Source organism: Bufo bufo, chromosome 1 (genome assembly GCF_905171765.1).
Source record: "Bufo bufo chromosome 1, aBufBuf1.1, whole genome shotgun sequence".
Taxonomy (NCBI): Eukaryota; Metazoa; Chordata; class Amphibia; order Anura; family Bufonidae; genus Bufo; species Bufo bufo.
This window is the reverse complement of record NC_053389.1, coordinates 729,252,468-729,273,072: the sequence shown is the minus strand read 5'-3', so window position 1 is coordinate 729,273,072 and position 20,605 is coordinate 729,252,468. Positions and strand designations below refer to the sequence as shown.

At 48.6% G+C, this 20,605-nt stretch overlaps 1 pseudogene; it reads left to right on the top strand.

The window, feature by feature from the left end:
• The first annotated feature begins 15,019 nt into the window (after positions 1-15,019).
• LOC120987383 lies at positions 15,020-15,194 on the top strand (annotated as a pseudogene).
• Positions 15,195-20,605: the final 5,411 nt, after the last annotated feature.

Sequence of the window (20,605 nt, the reverse complement as noted above, 5' to 3'; positions counted from 1 at the left end):
ACCCTCCCTGCCTGTGTTTGCTAGACCACGTGTCTGTGGTCAGATGTATCTTGGCACCAACACTGTGTGCCAGAGATACATTCACTTGCCGCTGAACATGGCCATATAGCTCTGGGATGCCCTTCTGGGAGAAATATTTCCTTCCGGGGTTCTTCCATTGCAGTGTGCCAATGGCCACAAAATTTCTAAAGGCCTCCAAGTCCACCAGTTTATATGGCAGTAGTTGGCGGGCTAGCAGTTCCGATAAGTCGGCGGTCAGCCGTTGGGCAAGAGGGTTATCCAGCGTCAACTTTTTACGTTCAAACATTTGGGCCACGGAAGCCTGCCTTTTGCCTGATGAGCAGTGGAGGACGAATGGGAGGAGAGAGGAGAAGAGGCAGGACGTGGAGTGCCGGGAGTGTGGCTATGTGGGTTCTGACGGTGTTGCTCCTACTGGGCTCAGTGATGGGAGGCCAGGTGCCTTCTTAAGGCATTCATCCCTAGGTGAGTGATGGGCTTACCGCGACTTGACAGCACAGGCTGCAGATGGCAAAACTATTGTCAGCAGCTGACACGTTAAAAAAAGACTACACTGCGGAGCCATATGCCGGCATCCTGGGAGTGCCAGATGTGAACGTGCATGGTGGATAGCTCGCTCCAGATACATTTGCAGTCTGCTTTTTGCCTCCTGTGCACTGCGAGTTCGGCCTGCTTCCCCTCCTTCTCCTTCCTATCTGCTGCTCCATCTCTCCCTCTGAACTCCCCTCCTTTTCCTCTCTTGTGGGCACCCACATGACGTCCATCGACAAGTCATCATCGTCACCTTCACCACCACTGACATTAGAGATCTCGGAGTAGGCAGCAACAGCGGGAACCACCCTCCTTGGGCTGCTCTGGGTACTGTCATTAGACCGCTTGGTGGCGACTGTTGCTATCTACTCTTCCTCATCCGATGCCAAAAATGGCTGCGCATAGGTATATCTGGGAATGGATGGGAAAATAATTCCTCTAAATGGAGGGGCTATGGTGGTGTTGGTGGTGGTGGTGGTGGTGGTGTCTTTGGGGGAGCACACAGCAGAGACTGAGGAGAGTGCTGACACAGAGGATGAGGAGGGTGCAGAAGCGGAAAGCTGAGTGAGCCACTCAACAAACTCTGGTGCGTCCTTTGACGTAATCGCACGCACCTTCTCCAACTTCCCACTTAGGCTCCGGCCTAGTGCACCTGCCCAACCCTTACCACGCCTTCGGAATGGCCTGCCTTTTCCTCTGCTTGTAATTTTCAAAATTACCTTGTGACAATGTCCCTATAGAAGAGCAGTATTTGTGGAAGCAGGTATATATAACCCCTTAATGAGTATTTGCTGGAAGCAGGTATGTCAAACACCTTAATCAGTTTATTTTGGGGCAACAGGTATATCACACCAGTTGCAATTAGTTATTCCAATTGCGTTTGTCCCTCTGTATAGCTGCGGTATCTCAGCAGAACCACACACAACTGCTGCACAATACAATTGCACTATATAGAAATATCACACCCCTGCATCAATCAGTTTTTTTGGGGGGCAACTGGTATATTACACCAGATGCAATTAGTTGTTCCAATAGCGTTTGTCCCTGTATATAGCTACGGTATCGCAGAACCGCACACAACTGCTGCACAATACAAATGCACTATAAAGAAATTATATTATAGGTATATCACACTCCTGCCTCAATCAGTTTTTTTTAAGGCTACTGGTATATCTTACCAGTTGCAATTAGTTGTTCCAATAGCGTTTGTCCCTCTGTATAGCTGCGGTATCTCAGCAGAACCTCACACAAATGCTGCACAAAACAAATGCACTCTATAGGAATTATATTAAAGGTATATCAGACCCCTGCCTCAATCAGTTTTTTTATGGCAACTGGTATATCACACCAGTTGCTATTAGTTGTTCCAATAGCGTTTGTCCCTCTGTATAGCTGCGGTATCTCAAAAGAACGGCACACAAATGCTGCACAATACAAATGCACTATATAGAAAGTATATTATAGCTAGCATTTGGTATCTCTAACAGTCTGTCTCTGCTCCACACAGCAACCTCTCCCTACACTGGCAAAAGACTGAATGTAAAATGGCGGCCAGATCGGGTTTATTTATAGGGTAGGGTGTGTGTCCATGTGCTGAAACGTCTCAATTGGCTGTCCTTTCCCACCTGATGGATGTGTCATGGGTCAAAGTTCATCACAATGCAAAAGAATTTGTCGCCAGCAAACATCGCCATTGAATGCAGCGTTGAATGCAGCGGTCCCCGTACGGGCCTGAACTCACCATTTCCTGGTCTTCCTCGGCTACATGCTGTGCTGTCACCTGCACACAGTGTGTGGACCTCGCGTTTTGTGACATTGGGTCACAGAACAACGCGACAGGAAGACGAAGAAGAGCGCTGGATCTCAGGAGCAGCTTTGTCGTCCGAAACAGGAAAGTTGATCTTTTTTTTTTTTCTGGTCTGCTCTGATTAACATGGGGGTCTGATCTGAGGTCTGAATGAGGGCCTTAGAAACATTGGAGTTCTGATTTGAGGTCTCAATGGGGGTCTTTTCCACATTGGGGGTATGATCTGAGGTATTTTTCACATTGGGGGTCTGATCTGAGGACTAATTGTTTTTTTTTATAAACATTGGGAGGTCTGAGATGGGGTCGTATTAACATTGGGGCTCTGATCTTAGGTTTGATTGGGGTTCTTATGAACATTGGGGTTGATATTAGGTCTGATTGGGGTCTTATTAACATTGGTGGTCTGAGGTCTGATTGGGGATCATGTTAACATTGGGGGTCTGATCTGAAGTCTGATTAACATTGGAGGTTTGATTGAGGCTCTAAGCTGAGGTCTGATTAACATTGGGGGTCTGATTGGGGGTTTGATCAGAGGTCTAATGAAAAATATATTTTTCTTATTTTCCTCCTCTAAACTCTAGGTGTGTCTTATGGGCAGGTGTGTCTTATAAGGAAAAAATACAGTGTATATATATATATATATATATATATATATATATATACATATATAGATAACACAGGATTTACTAATCACAATAAGTAGCAGTTACAGTTTAATCTACCCCACCTGCCTGTAGAGTGACCTTTGCACAGGTCACATAGCATGTCCAGAAACCTATTCCTCTGAAGCCAATGAGCCGTGTCCAGTTTATTGTGTAGGTGGCCCATGTGACTGCTGTAATGCATATCTGTAAGTTCTGTTAACAGCAGCTCAGATAAAATGGCTGTCCACATACTTTTTCATAAAAATAGGATACCAATGTCTACAATTATAAATAAATAGATTGTTTATATCTCCTAGTGGATCCGTACTGAACTTTGCGAGTTTGGGTACCCAGACCGAACCTGAACTTTGAAGCAAAAGTTTGGTTTCAAGTTTGGGAATTTAATAAAGCTTGTTGAAAGGCTGCAGTGCAGCCAATTAACAAGCTTTTAAGCTGTGGGCACTTAGAAGCCATCACACCCATGCCTAGTAATGGCATGGCTGTGAGTGGACGGTGCATAATGGGACCCCGCCTCTATACAAGCTGGATCACATGTAGCACCGCCCATCAGCTCTGAGTAGTGCAGGGACAGGAAGCAGGTAGCTGAAGTGAGGGAGAGTGTTAGGAATTTCATATGGCTATTTTTTCTGTGGGTGACTTATAGTGATTTTTTGTGGGTGCAATACACCATCTTTGCACCCCTGACACAGAAATATAATAATTAATCTGACTGTTAATTCTGTGGGGTGACTTATAGCGATTTTTTTTTGTGTGTGCAATGCACCTTCTTTGTACACCTGACAAAAAAATATAAAAGTTAATCCGTCTGTTTGTTCGGCCGGTGACTGATACCCATTTTTGATGTGAGGTACACGTGCACTGTATATGAGACAGGGAAATTAATACTGTTAATCTGTCTGTTAGATCGGTGGAGGACATATTCCTATTTTGGGCGTGAGGTACACTTATACTGCATTCGTGACAGGGAAATTAATACAGTTAATCCATCTGTTAGTTCGGTGGTTTACATATACCCATTTTTGGTGTGAAGTACACCTGCACTGTATATGTGACAGGGAAATTAATATAGTTAATCCGTCTGTTAGGTCGGTGGGTGACATAGACCCATTTTTGGTGTGAGGTACACCTGCACTGCATACGTGACAGGAAAATTAACATAGTTAATCTGTCTGTTAGTTCAGTGGGTGACCTCAAAGAATGAGGAGAGCAATAAATAAGGATCGTTGCCCTGGTTATGGTGCTGCTGGTGTTGGTGGAGCTCCTGTTGCAGGGAGAGGACGTGATCGATCTGTTCCAGCTACACACCTAAATGAAACACCTTCCTCAGGTGCACGTAGGCGACAGAACGTTCAGCGTTATTTTGTAGGCCAGAATACCGATGTACGAATGGTGAGGCAAAAACAAGTAGAGATGAGTAGTAGATTGGGTAGCTGATAGTGCCTCCAGTTCCTTCACATTGTCTCCCACCTAGAGTTGTTGCGATACAAAAAATTTAATTCGGTTTCGATACCATAAAAAAGTATTGCAATACTAGATACCATTCGATACCACTCAAAAAATATAAAACAAAAAAGGCACGTGCATTCCGCATTTTAAAAAATGGCGAATCGCGCAAATTTTTTAAATATTTTAATTGTTTGGATTTTTTTAAAAAACATTTTCAACTTTTTTTTTTTTTTTTTTTTTTACAGTTTATTTAATAACTATCCTGGAATCTTCTAATCCCTTGTCCTATTCACCCTGATATAGCTCTATTAGGGTGAATAGGACTTCACACTGTCCCTGATTCCCTGTGCATAGTGCACACAGCAGCAGAGAGATTACCATGGCAGCCAGGGCTTCAGTAGCGTCCTGGCTGCCATGGTAACCGATCGGAGCCCCAGGATTACACTGCTGGGGCTCCGATCAGAAGCTGCCACTGCCACCAATGAGGAGGAGGGGAGAGGACCCTGTGGCCACTGCCACCAATGATTATAATACTGTGGGGGTTGAGGGGGGGAGGGGGCACTGCGCCACCAATGATAAGTAACCCTTAATACAGGAGACGGGTACTGGCAGCAGATCAGCGGCAGTTAACCCCTCAGGTGCCGCACTATCACAGCTCCCTGTCAGAGGCAGGGTGCCGGCTATGCGATTCAGCTGCCGGCACCTGCCTCCTGTATTAAAAGTTAAAGACAACCTTATATGGGTCCGGACTTAGTTAAAAACCCAGGGATCACCCTGCACTTACTATTATTCCTGGGCGCCGCTCTGTTCGCCCGCTGTGCGCCTGTGCCCCATTACCGTCTCCTGCAGTCCTGCTCCATATGCTAATTACTATCGGAGCAATGGGGAGGAGACAGGAGCTTCTCTAGTGGGCGTTCCTTCTCCCTGCGCTGCGATTGGACAGCGCTACAGCCAGGGGAGAAGGAACGCCCACTAGAGAAGCTGCTGTCTCCTCCCCATTGCTCCGATAGTAATTAGCATATGGAGCAGGACTGCAGGAGACGGTAATGGGGCACAGGCTCACAGCAGGCGAACGGAGCGGCGCCCAGGAATAATAGTAAGTGCTGGGACATCCGTGGGCGTCGCTCTGTGTAGCCTGCTGCTTAAAGTCCGGACCCATAAAAAGTACTATCATTGGTGGCGCAGTGCGCCCTCCCCTCCTCAGCCCCTCTCTCCCCTCCTCCGCCCCTCTCTCCTTATTGGTGGCAGCGGCATAGGGGGAGGGAAAGACTGCTTCCTTCTCCCCTGTGCTGCTGAGGGAACATGAGCGCGCTGAGAGCACTGTTCAGAGATACTAGACTGCGCAGCAGCGCAGCAGCGCAGCAGCGCAGCCCAGTATAGAAAAAATTGAAATCCCGGTATCGTATCGATACCGGGACAAAAGTATCGATCGAGATTTCGATACCTGCAACAACCCTACTCCCACCCGGTCCCCTGTTGACAGCTCAAAGTTGGCACTTGCAGCCCATGGGCATCTGTCTATCACCTCACCCCCTTGAAAATCAGGCAAGCAGTCCGAGCCCCAATTCATGCAGCAATCTCTTCTGCTTTTTGATGACTCTGCTGGCAGGGTTTATGTGGGCCATCCACATAGCCCTGCCCAGACTGCTGGTATTCAGGAACAAGGGTTAGGATGAGAGAGCTACCACCGGGCCCCTTTATCCTCTCTTCTAATAACAGATGACACGGACACCGTTTCTTAACTTTAACTTATTTTACTGGGTGATGATCGGCCACAGCTAAGCATTACAATCGGCAAATTAAACTCCTCCCCCAACCATTCATTCGGTGCGGTGTGCCAACCCCTGGACCCCAGAGGACATGTGCGCCAAATCTGTCACCACCATGCTCCTTTGCTCTAAATTGCCGCCATGGAGGAGGACCGAATTTTATACGAGACTCCGACCACCACCAAGCAAAAAGAATGCTCGTTCAATGCCATCCTGGAGGCCAGACAAAAATATGTCCAGATCAATTTCCGTAAGGTGCACACCATTAGGTCTCATCAATTCCCCATTGTCACCTTCCAGCTGCCGGTGACGAACCATTACCCTACCTCGGGAGCGCACAAAACGGGAAATACGGGCATTAAAGGTTCTCTGGCACTTCTCCAGTGCTTTCCCATGCCGAGCTCCATGCCACACCACTCGGGGAACCACCTCTGACCACACAATCACTAATTCCCTAAAAAAGGCAGGAAATCGTTCCAGGTCCGAGCGCATGAGCGCCATCAATTCCTTCAGCTGCAGGGTGCAGAGATCATTCCCGCCTGTATATATCACCAATATGACCGGCCCCCGCCGATCGGAGACCCAACTCCACCACCTCAGGTAACAGCTGAGACCATCGCAGACCCCGTATACCCTTCCAAAAAACCTCTACTTCCCGGAATCCAAGGCTCCGACCTCCAGGCCTGCATTCTGCCCTCTGCGCAGCCCAAAAGATGTAAGAGTGGCCCAACAGCCACACCCCCGACGAACAGCCCCGGAAAGAGAAAAAACTGTGAAACATACACCTGCCATGAACATCACCACAAAAGAAAACAGGAATTTTTTTTCATTTTTTTTTGTATTTAACCACCTCCGGACCGCCTAACGCAGGATCGCGTTCCGGAGGTGGCAGCGCTGCGCACAGTCACGCATATATGGGTCATCTCGTGAGACGCGAGACTTCCTGTGAACGCGCGCACACAGGCGCGCGCGCTCACAGGAACGGAAGGTAAGAGAGTTGATCGTTCGCTGGCAGGCTGGAGATGTGTTTTTTTTAACCCCTAACAGGTATATTAGATGCTGTTTTGATAACAGCATCTAATATACCTGCTACCTGGTCCTCTGGTGGTCCCCTTTGTTTGGATCGACCACCAGAGGACACAGGTAGCTCAGTAAAGTAGCACCAAGCACCACTACACTACACTACACCCCCCCCCCCTGTCACTTATTAACCCCTTATTAGCCCCTGATCACCCCTGATCACCCCATATAGACTCCCTGATCACCCCCCTGTCATTGATTACCCCCCTGTCATTGATCAACCCCCTGTAAAGCTCCATTCAGACGTCCGCATGATTTTTACGGATCCACTGATAGATGGATCGGATCCGCAAAACGCATCCGGACGTCTGAATGAAGCCTTACAGGGGCGTGATCAATGACTGTGGTGATCACCCCATATAGACTCCCTGATCACCCCCCTGTCATTGATCACCCCCCTGTCATTGATTACCCCCCTGTAAAGCTCCATTCAGACGTCCGCATGATTTTTACGGATCCACTGATAGATGAATCGGATCCGCAAAACGCATCCGGACGTCTGAATGAAGCCTTACAGGGGCATGATCAATGACTGTGGTTATCACCCCATATAGACTCCCTGATCACCCCCCTGTCATTGATTACCCCCCTGTAAAGCTCCATTCAGATGTCCGCATGATTTTTACGGATGCACTGATAGATGGATCGGATCCGCAAAACGCATACAGACGTCTGAATGAAGCCTTACAGGGGCGTGATCAATGACTGTGGTTATCACCCCATATAGACTCCCTGATCACCCCCCTGTCATTGATTACCCCCCTGTCATTGATCAACCCCCTGTAAAGCTCCATTCAGACGTCCGCATGATTTTTACGGATCCACTGATAGATGGATCGGATCCGCAAAACGCATCCGGACGTCTGAATGAAGCCTTACAGGGGCGTGATCAATGACTGTGGTGATCACCCCATATAGACTCCCTGATCACCCCCCTGTCATTGATCACCCCCCTGTCATTGATTACCCCCCTGTAAAGCTCCATTCAGACGTCCGCATGATTTTTACGGATCCACTGATAGATGAATCGGATCCGCAAAACGCATCCGGACGTCTGAATGAAGCCTTACAGGGGCATGATCAATGACTGTGGTTATCACCCCATATAGACTCCCTGATCACCCCCCTGTCATTGATTACCCCCCTGTAAAGCTCCATTCAGATGTCCGCATGATTTTTACGGATGCACTGATAGATGGATCGGATCCGCAAAACGCATACAGACGTCTGAATGAAGCCTTACAGGGGCGTGATCAATGACTGTGGTTATCACCCCATATAGACTCCCTGATCACCCCCCTGTCATTGATTACCCCCCTGTCATTGATCACACCCCTGTAAAGCTCCATTCAGATGTCCGCATGATTTTTACGGATCCACTGATAGATGGATCGGATCCGCAAAACGCATCCGGACGTCTGAATGAAGCCTTACAGGGGCATGATCAATGACTGTGGTTATCACCCCATATAGACTCCCTGATCACCCCCCTGTCATTGATTACCCCCCTGTAAAGCTCCATTCAGATGTCCGCATGATTTTTACGGATGCACTGATAGATGGATCGGATCCGCAAAACGCATACGGACGTCTGAATGAAGCCTTACAGGGGCATGATCAATGACTGTGGTTATCACCCCATATAGACTCCCTGATCACCCCCCTGTCATTGATTACACCCCTGTCATTGATCAACCCCCTGTAAAGCTCCATTCAGATGTCCGCATGATTTTTACGGATGCACTGATAGATGGATCGGATCCGCAAAACGCATACGGACGTCTGAATGAAGCCTTACAGGGGCATGATCAATGACTGTGGTTATCACCCCATATAGACTCCCTGATCACCCCCCTGTCATTGATTACCCCCCTGTAAAGCTCCATTCAGATGTCCGCATGATTTTTACGGATGCACTGATAGATGGATCGGATCTGCAAAACGCATCCGGACGTCTGAATGAGCCTTACAGGGGCATGATCAATGACTGTGGTTATCACCCCATATAGACTCCCTGATCACCCCCCTGTCATTGATTACCCCCCTGTAAAGCTCCATTCAGATGTCCGCATGATTTTTACGGATGCACTGATAGATGGATCGGATCCGCAAAACGCATACGGACGTCTGAATGAAGCCTTACAGGGGCGTGATCAATGACTGTGGTTATCACCTCATATAGACTCCCTGATCACCCCCCTGTCATTGATTACACCCCTGTCATTGATCAACCCCCTGTAAAGCTCCATTCAGATGTCCGCATGATTTTTACGGATCCACTGATAGATGGATCGGATCCGCAAAACGCATCCGGACGTCTGAATGAAGCCTTACAGGGGCGTGATCAATGACTGTGGTTATCACCCCATATAGACTCCCTGATCACCCCCCTGTCATTGATTACACCCCTGTCATTGATCAACCCCCTGTAAAGCTCCATTCAGATGTTTGCATGATTTTTACGGATCCACTGATAGATGGATCGGATCCGCAAAACGCATCCGGACGTCTGAATGAAGCCTTACAGGGGCATGATCAATGACTGTGGTTATCACCCCATATAGACTCCCTGATCACCCCCCTGTCATTGATTACCCCCCTGTAAAGCTCCATTCAGATGTCCGCATGATTTTTACGGATGCACTGATAGATGGATCGGATCCGCAAAACGCATACAGACGTCTGAATGAAGCCTTACAGGGGCGTGATCAATGACTGTGGTTATCACCCCATATAGACTCCCTGATCACCCCCCTGTCATTGATTACCCCCCTGTCATTGATCACACCCCTGTAAAGCTCCATTCAGATGTCCGCATGATTTTTACGGATCCACTGATAGATGGATCGGATCCGCAAAACGCATCCGGACGTCTGAATGAAGCCTTACAGGGGCATGATCAATGACTGTGGTTATCACCCCATATAGACTCCCTGATCACCCCCCTGTCATTGATTACCCCCCTGTAAAGCTCCATTCAGATGTCCGCATGATTTTTACGGATGCACTGATAGATGGATCGGATCCGCAAAACGCATACGGACGTCTGAATGAAGCCTTACAGGGGCATGATCAATGACTGTGGTTATCACCCCATATAGACTCCCTGATCACCCCCCTGTCATTGATTACACCCCTGTCATTGATCAACCCCCTGTAAAGCTCCATTCAGATGTCCGCATGATTTTTACGGATGCACTGATAGATGGATCGGATCCGCAAAACGCATACGGACGTCTGAATGAAGCCTTACAGGGGCATGATCAATGACTGTGGTTATCACCCCATATAGACTCCCTGATCACCCCCCTGTCATTGATTACCCCCCTGTAAAGCTCCATTCAGATGTCCGCATGATTTTTACGGATGCACTGATAGATGGATCGGATCTGCAAAACGCATCCGGACGTCTGAATGAGCCTTACAGGGGCATGATCAATGACTGTGGTTATCACCCCATATAGACTCCCTGATCACCCCCCTGTCATTGATTACCCCCCTGTAAAGCTCCATTCAGATGTCCGCATGATTTTTACGGATGCACTGATAGATGGATCGGATCCGCAAAACGCATACGGACGTCTGAATGAAGCCTTACAGGGGCGTGATCAATGACTGTGGTTATCACCTCATATAGACTCCCTGATCACCCCCCTGTCATTGATTACACCCCTGTCATTGATCAACCCCCTGTAAAGCTCCATTCAGATGTTTGCATGATTTTTACGGATCCACTGATAGATGGATCGGATCCGCAAAACACATACAGGCGTCTCCCTGGAGCCTTCCAGGGGGGGTGATCAATGACTGTGGTGATCACCCCATATAGACTCCCTGATCACCCCCCTGTCATTGATCACCCCCCTGTCATTGATCACTCCCCCTGTCATTGATCACCCCCCTGTGATTGATCACCCCCCTGTCATTGATCACCCCTCTGTAAGGCTCCATACAGACATTTTTTTGGCCCAAGTTAGCGGAATTATTATTATTTTTTTCTTACAAAGTCTCATATTCCACTAACTTGTGTCAAAAAATAAAATCTCACATGAACTCACCATACCCCTCACGGAATCCAAATGCGTAAAAATTTTTAGACATTTATATTCCAGACTTCTTCTCACGCTTTAGGGCCCCTAGAATGCCAGGGCAGTATAAATACCCCACATGTGACCCCATTTCAGAAAGAAAACACCCCCAGGTATTCCGTGAGGGGAATATTGAGTCCATGAAAGATTGAAATTTTTGTCCCAAGTTAGCGGAACGGGAGACTTTGTGAGAAAAAAATTAAAAATATCAATTTCCGCTAACTTGTGCCAAAAAAAAAAAAATTTCTATGAACTCGCCATGCCCCTCATTGAATACCTTGGGGTGTCTTCTTTCCAAAATGGGGTCACATGTGGGGTATTTATACTGCCCTGGCATTCTAGGGGCCCCAAAGCGTGAGAAGAAGTCTGGTATCTAAATGTCTAAAAATGACCTCCTAAAAGGAATTTGGGCACCTTTGCGCATCTAGGCTGCAAAAAAGTGTCACACATCTGGTATCACCGTACTCAGGAGAAGTTGGGGAATGTGTTTTGGGGTGTCATTTTACATATACCCATGCTGGGTGAGAGAAATATCTTGGTCAAATGCCAACTTTGTATAAAAAAATGGGAAAAGTTGTCTTTTGCCAAGATATTTCTCTCACCCAGCAAGGGTATATGTAAAATGACACCCCAAAACACATTCCCCAACTTCTCCTGAATACAGAGATACCAGATGTGTGACACTTTTTTGCAGCCTAGGTGGGCAAAGGGGCCCATATTCCAAAGAGCACCTTTCGGATTTCACAGGTCATTTTTTACAGAATTTGATTTCAAACTCCTTACCACACATTTGGGCCCCTAGAATGCCAGGGCAGTATAACTACCCCACAAGTGACCCCATTTTGGAAAGAAGAGACCCCAAGGTATTCGCTGATGGGCATAGTGAGTTCATGGAAGTTTTTATTTTTTGTCACAAGTTAGTGGAATATGAGACTTTGTATGAAAAAAAAAAAATCATCATTTTCCACTAACTTGTGACAAAAAATAAAAAATTCTAGGAACTTGCCATGCCCCTCACGAAATACCTTGGGGTGTCTTCTTTCCAAAATGGGGTCACTTGTGGGGTAGTTATACTGCCCTGGCATTCTAGGGGCCCAAATGTGTGGTAAGGAGTTTGAAATCAAATTCTGTAAAAAATGACCTGTGAAATCCGAAAGGTGCTCTTTGGAATGTGGGCCCCTTTGCCTACCTAGGCTGCAAAAAAGTGTCACACATCTGGTATCTCCGTACTCAGGAGAAGTTGGGGAATGTGTTTTGGGGTGTCCTTTTACATATACCCATGCTGGGTGAGAGAAATATCTTGGCAAAAGACAACTTTTCCCATTTTTTTATACAAAGTTGGCATTTGACCAAGATATTTATCTCACCCAGCATGGGTATATGTAAAATGACACCCTAAAACACATTCCTCAACTTCTCCTGAATACAGAGATACCAGATGTGTGACACTTTTTTGCAGCCTAGGTGGGCAAAGGGGCCCATATTCCAAAGAGCACCTTTCGGATTTCACAGGTCATTTTTTACAGAATTTGATTTCAAACTCCTTACCACACATTTGGGCCCCTAGAATGCCAGGGCAGTATAACTACCCCACAAGTGACCCCATTTTGGAAAGAAGAGACCCCAAGGTATTTCGTGATGGGCATAGTGAGTTCATAGAAGTTTTTATTTTTTGTCACAAGTTAGTGGAATATGAGACTTTGTAAGAAAAAATAAATAAATAAATAAAAAAAATCATCATTTTCCGCTAACTTGTGACAAAAAATAAAAAGTTCTATGAACTCACTATGCCCATCAGCGAATACCTTAGGGTGTGTACTTTCCGAAATGGGGTCATTTGTGGGGTGTTTGTACTGTCTGGCCATTGTAGAACCTCAGGAAACATGACAGGTGCTCAGAAAGTCAGAGCTGCTTCAAAAAGCGGAAATTCACATTTTTGTACCATAGTTTGTAAACGCTATAACTTTTACCCAAAGCATTTTTTTTTACCCAAACATTTTTTTTTATCAAAGATATGTAGAACAATAAATTTAGAGCAAAATTTATATATGGATCTCGTTTTTTTTGCAAAATTTTACAACTGAAAGTGAAAAATTTCATTTTTTTGCAAAAAAATCGTTAAATTTCGATTAATAACAAAAAAAGTAAAAATGTCAGCAGCAATGAAATACCACCAAATGAAAGCTCTATTAGTGAGAAGAAAAGGAGGTAAAATTCATTTGGGTGGTAAGTTGCATGACCGAGCAATAAACGGTGAAAGTAGTGTAGGTCAGAAGTGTAAAAAGTGGCCTGGTCTTTCAGGGTGTTTAAGCACTGGGGGCTGAGGTGGTTAATATACAGCAACCCCTTAGAAAACACAGCGAACTCACACCAGCAGATCAGGGCGAATATATCTCGCAAAACAGGCCGACCACCACCGACCAATGCGCATCACCTCCGATTCCGATAAACCTGCTCTGGCCGCCTCTGTGGCGGCGCCTATGCGAAAAGAGTGAGTGCCAAATTCACCAGGGTCCACCCCCGACCACTGCAAACAACTGTGCAACACCGAAGAAAACTGAAATTTGGTAAAAGGGGACCCATCAGCATGCGCAAAAGATTTTAAGCCTCCCATCCTTAAAGACCCATCCTCCGAAACCAACCGGACCGGGCAAGCTACTCCCGGCGTACCGGCAGTATAGGTAACCATACCCCGTTCCCAAACTGGTCCGTCTTCGACCTCCTAATAGAGATGTTGCGAACATAAAATTTTCTGTTCGCGAACGCGATTTTTCACATGTTCGCGAACGGGTGAACCGCCATAGACCTTAATAGGCAGGCGAATTTTAAAACCCACAGGGACTCTTTCTGGCCACAATAGTGATGGAAAAGTTGTTTCAAGGGGACTAACACCTGGACTGTGGCATTCCGGAGTGGGATCCATGGCAGCCGGGTTTTAATCCATAAAGGGCATAAATCACCTAACATTCCTAAATTGTTTGGAATAACGTGCTTTAAAACATCAGGTATGATGTTTTATCGATCAGTTACTGTAAGGGTTACGCCCGCTTCACAGTGACAGACCAAACTCCCCGTTTAACGCACCGCAAACAACCGCAAACAGTCCATTTGCACAACCGCAAACTCCCCATTTGCACAAGGTTGGATACCAAGCTAGCCATGTCCCGTTCCTTGTCCTCACTGATGTCATTGATGGTCTCTTCCTCCACCCAGCCACGTACAACACCAAGGGTCCCTGAAAGGTGACAACAAGCCCCCTGGGACGCCTGCTGTGGTTGGTCTTCCACCTTCTCAAAGCCACCTTCCTCCTCTTACTCCTCTTCTTCAGACTCCTCTCTCTGCATTGCCGCAGGTCCAGCAATCGACAACGACAAGGCTGCTTCTGGTGGTGATGGTGACCACAACTCTTCCTCTTCATGCTCATCTACGGCCTGATCCAGCACTCTTCGCAGGGCGCGCTCCAGAAAAAATGCATATGGGATGAGGTCAATGATGTTGCCTTGGGTTTGACTGACCAGGTTTGTCACCTCCGCAAAAGGACGCATGAGCCTACAGCCATTGTGCATGAGCGTTCAGTAACGCGGCCAAAAAATACCCAGCTCCGCAGAGGCTGTCATCTTTTTTTTTATAAAAAAAAATCTGTTCTTAACAGTTTAATTTCTGTTTTGTCCCCTATCAGGGGCTGGTATATGGAATAGATTTTAGGAACCGGGAGATGGAAAAAGATGCTTGGTCAGTCCTCTTACTTCCAATTTGGGGCACTGCGCGTACGCCTTGCAATGTACTGTGCCACCAGATATGAGTCGTGTGTTTAAGTAGTACTATTCCTATCAGTTTAATCCCTGTTACGTCCCCTATCAGGGGACGTGTATGGAATAGATTTTAGGAACCGGGAGATGGAAAAAGATGCTTGGTCGGTCCTCTTACTTCCAATTTGGGGCACTGCGGGTGCGCCGTGTAATGTACTGTGCAATCCCAATATGAGTGGTGTGTTTAAGTAGTACTATTCCTATCAGTTTAATCCCTGTTACGTCCCCTATCAGGGGACGTGTATGGAATAGATTTTAGGAGCCGGGAGATGGAAAAAGATGCTTGGTCGGTTCTCTTACTTCCAATTTGGGGCACTGCACGTGCGCCTTGCAATGTACTGTGCCACCAGATATGAGTAGGAGGATGGTGCGTCAAGGTTCCGAGTGGAAGCTGTAGAAGATTGGGTGTCCTGTGTTAGCCAGTCAACTATGTCCTCAGAACTTTTTGAGTTCAGGGTACGTGGCCTCTGAACACTGGGCATTATTCTAGGGCCAAAGGGAATCACAGCACTACGACCACGACGGCCCCTGCGGGGTGGCCTGCCTCTGCCTGTCATTTTTTTTAGATTAGTTTAGTTGTACAATGCGTGCAAGCTACTGTGACACCAGCTATGAGTGGCACTGTGCACTGGCAGAAGTTGGCAGAGGAGACGCTGTAGGCCTGACACACACGCTTGCAGACAACTAACTGCTATTCAATCTATTACAGTCAAAATTGTTGTTGTTTTTTAAATGTAATCTACTGTGACACAAGATTTGAGTTGCGCTGGTGACACTATGCACTTGCAGGGCCTGAAACACACACACACATGCAGGCAACTGACTGCTATTATTTCACAGTCAAAATTGTTGTTTTTAAAAAAAATGTAATCTACTGTGACACCAGATATGAGTTGCGCTGGTGACACTATGCACTTGCAGGGCCTGAAACACACATGCGTGCAAGCAACTGACTACTAGTCTATTACAGTCAAAATTGTTGTTTTTAAAAAAATGTAATCTACTGTGATACCATATATGAGTTGCGCTGGTGACACTGTGCACTTGCAGGGCATAAAACACACACGCGTGCAGGCAACTGACTACTATTATTTTATAGTCAAAATATATATATTTTTTTTAATGTAATCAGACTGATGTACTAGCCCTAAAAAGGGCTTTTTGGGGTGCTGTCAGGATGCTGTCCTTACAGCAGAGATCAGATGAGTCTTTCAGGACTGGAGTGGACACTGAATACACTAGCCTAGCTATCGATTTCCTTATTAAATCAGCAGCAGCTACACTGTCCCTCCTCTCACTAAGACTGCAGCTTCCGAATGAATCTAAAATGGATGCTGTCCAGGAGGTGGGAGGGTCTGGGAGGGAGGGTATGATGCTGATTGGCTGGAATGTGTCTGCTGACTGTGAGGTACAGGGTCAAAGTTTACTCAATGATGACGAATAGGGGGCGGACCGAACATCGCATATGTTCGCCCGCCGCGGTGAACGCGAACAACCTATGTTCGCCGGCGAATAGTTCGGGACATCTCTACCTCCTAATACGGACCCTGAGAGTATTATTACCCAGCATGATATCCGAAACCAACAAGCCACCCGGTCTAGCGCCCGAAGGCGCCACGCGTTCCCCCACCTGCAAAGCCGCAAAAAAAGGTGAGACTAAAACTAGACGCGGTCATAGAGCGCTCAAAGACTGAGGAACAAACCTCCCCGCAATACTCAACCAACTGCCATAATAGGGTAAAAGTAATAGGCCGTCTGCTATCCCGTACTACGGACTACTTTTGCCAAACCCGCATCGCCTGCCTCACAACAAAATTTTTAGTCACATCCGTCCATCCACATAAGTTTAAGTAGAACGTCACCCCTGACAACCGCTGCCGTGCAACTGGGACCGAAACCCCCAGGGACCTCATCCCTAGCAGCCATTCGACGGTAACCTCCAAACGAAGATCATCCCCCTAGCGACATCTCTTTCCCCGTGCACCACCAACCAGTCAGCCCAGGCCTTACCATGTGCTTGCCATGTAGCCGGAGACACCGATGCACTCACATTTTTAAAAAAAAGGAAGTCGTCCAGGTAATGAATCACCAACGACAACCCGGATTCGAAATGGAAGGGGGACGCCACAAAAGGGGCCAGCAATCCTCCCCGTGGACAACTCCTTCCGTAACTTAGCCTCAAGCACCTCAGGGTTTTCCCTGACCGACTTAAGATTGTCCGAAAAAGTGAAAGCGGCCTCCCTATTGGGATACCTGTCTAGTCACGGCGCCATCTCTACCACGCTGACTGGCGTCCTTTTTTTCGAGGGGGGAGGGGGTCTTCGCGGGCTTAACTTGGGACCTGGTACACCGGTCCGCTGGGTGGGGGCCCCCGCATGCCGAGCATTCATGCTTGTATTTGAACAAACCGGCATACTTGCAGAATCCCTCATTGAACAACCAGCACGCGCCCGGTCGACGGACGGCCACTAAACCCTGGGCTGGGGAGGCCGCGGCACCAGTGGCTGCCCCTTGAAAGGAAGGGGGGCTTTTGGACACCATCAGGTGAAGCCATACGTCCATAGCCTTAACCCCCCACCCCAGCGTCAGTTGCAGCGCCAAACATCTTCTAAACTCCTCATCATACCTCCATCACGCACCGCCCCCGTGAGCCTTATACGCGCTATAAATGGTGTCCAAGTATATGAACAATTCAGAACAGTGCTCGGGGTAACGCTGACCCATAACGCAATCCAGGACCGAGAATGCCTGTAGCCAAATGTTCATAGTCTTCCACACCTTGTATCTCCTGTCATACGGCTTATCTAAAAAACATTTTTCCCTATGAACCGTATGTTGGTCAACCGATATCAGGGACCAAATGTCCATGTATTGGTTGGACCAAATATTTTCCCTCACTGCCTCATTAAAGTGAGAACCCAAGGGGCTGACACCGCAGAAAAACGAATCTTTATGTACACCCGCCAATCACTTCCCGTGAATCGGACCCCAGCGCTGGCGGGGTAGGCACGGGAGCCGGTGGGGACAACAAAGAAGGCAATTTGTCTAATAACGATTTCAATAACACCTCCAGACCCGCACTGGATCCGCCCACCCCCCAAGCCCCGGCATATTGGTACTCACTAGATGAAGGAGGTATCGGCGCCGAAGCGGCAGGTACAGACACGACTTACCTGTGAACTGCCGATGTAGCCAGGCTGGGGGCCCTGGACCCATCCCTAGAAACCTAGGAACCTGTCCCGTCTGGAACGCGGTGTACGCACAGACTCCTCCGATGTGCCCTAGGACCCGTCCGAGGACAACGGAGAGCGCCATCTAGAGGATCTGGACCGCCGACTGTATCTGGAGGACCTGGAGCGATGACATGAGCGACGTCTATGGCGGCCACGCCGGCCCCTACTCCTGCCATCTACAGACGGGGAGGGGGACAAGGACAACTCCCTGCGCCTGCGTGATCGGCCATGGGAGGCTGCAAGGATTTGAGGGAGGTAAAGGGGCGATTTGGGAAGGCCCAGCAGAGGGGACCCCCGCAGAAGGGGCCAACAGTACTGGTGGAACTGGGGGGACAGGCCCTAACCCCTCAGAAGGGGGGGGGCAACACTCGTCCCTGCAGAGGTAGAGGAGCTGGCTGGGACACTGGGGGGGTTAATGGGCGGTCATCCGCCGCCATAGAGCTCCCACCAGACCCCATATTAAATATTCCCGAGGAAGAGGAAGGGGCGGGGCTAACCCCCATAGGCACGAAACTGCCGCTGGCCGGTGCACTGAGGCCACGCGCCTGCGGCTCACAACAGGGGTCGAATCGGGAGCCGGGAAAGGAGAGGGACTATGCCCTAGGCGGGCCGGAGGGCGGTGAGTACGGGCAGACAGCCGCTCACCCGGCAGGACAGAGAGGCCTCTCGCAACCTGCGGTAAGTACTCACCACGCCGGAGACAACACTGGCTGGAGCGGAGGAAGAGGAAGGGGCGGGGCTAACCCCGATAGGCACGAAACTGCCGCTGGCCGGTGCACTGAGGCCACGCGCCTGCGGCTCACAACAGGGGTCGAATCGGGAGCCGGGAAAGGAGAGGGACTATGCCCTAGGCGGGCCGGAGGGCGGTGAGTACGGGCAGACAGCCGCTCACCCGGCAGGACAGAGAGGCCTCTCGCAACCTGCGGTGTCCCCACCGCAGCAGTCACATCAGGCGCAGGAGGGACGGAGGAAGGGGGAGCGCTCAGGCTGCCCAGAAAGGAGCACAGCCAACCCTCCCCCTTCTCACTGAATCTCGCCAGGACCGCATCGCGCAAAGCAGCGTCTTCTGCGGGCATCTCTTGGTGGGACAAGCAGCAGGTAAGTACTCACCAGCTTACCTTCACCAAAAAGAGGAAGGGCCAGGAGCAGGGGGGGAGTATATATCACTTCCCATTGCCCCCTCCCCTTCCTGCTCCGTAGCCCCTCCACCATTTTATTTAACCCTCCGTCTCCCAAAAAAAAACCTGTTACCACCCCTTTAACCCCTTCACAGTCATAACAAGCCAAACAAGGGGGTGGGGGCCCAATCCTCAAAATAAAAACTTGGGGAATGGGGGTTGGGAGACCATCAATCCCTCAACACCCTCCCTAAACAGTCGGGTGCTATCCAGAAGTGGAAGAGATTGAGTGCACTGATGCCCAACCACTTATGTCTCAGGATGTGGACATGAGAGGACCATCACAGCACGTCACTGATGATGACGAAACACAGGTGACAACTGCTGTGGCTTTCTGCAGTGTGCAGACTGGCAAGGAGGGCAGGGGTGAGGAGTGTGTGGAAGATGATGTGGATGATGATGCGGTCCTAAACCCCATATGGATTCAAGGTCATACGAGTGACGTGTGCAGTTCAGAAGAAGAGGTGATGGTCACACAGCGCCATCCGCACAGTAAAAGAGGGAACAGGGTGCAAAAGCAGAGTGGCCATCCCCTAGCCAGTACGCCGGCTACTGCAGTGCCCACCGCACCCAGGGACTGAGCACATCAAAGCCAGCTCCAAGGAGTTCCCTGGCGATGCATTTCTTCAGACAATGTGCTGATGACAAGACGCGAGTGGTTCGCATGCTGTGCAATCGGAGCCTGAAGCGAGGCATAAATGTTCTAAACCTAAACACCTACATGACCAGGCATCTAAATGCAAAGCACGAGCTGCAGTGGAGTACATACTGTACCTCAAAAACCACAAAAGATCTCAGGCTCCTCCTACTCCCTCTTCTGCTGCAGCTTGGCCTCTTCCTCCCCCTTTGGAGTGACAATGGCACCTGCCATCCTGCAAACAGAGGATGTGGCAGCAACACCACCACCGTCACTGTCACCCAGCATCTCCACACTGTCCCATGGAAGCATTCAGCTGTCCATCCCCCAAACACTGGAGAGAA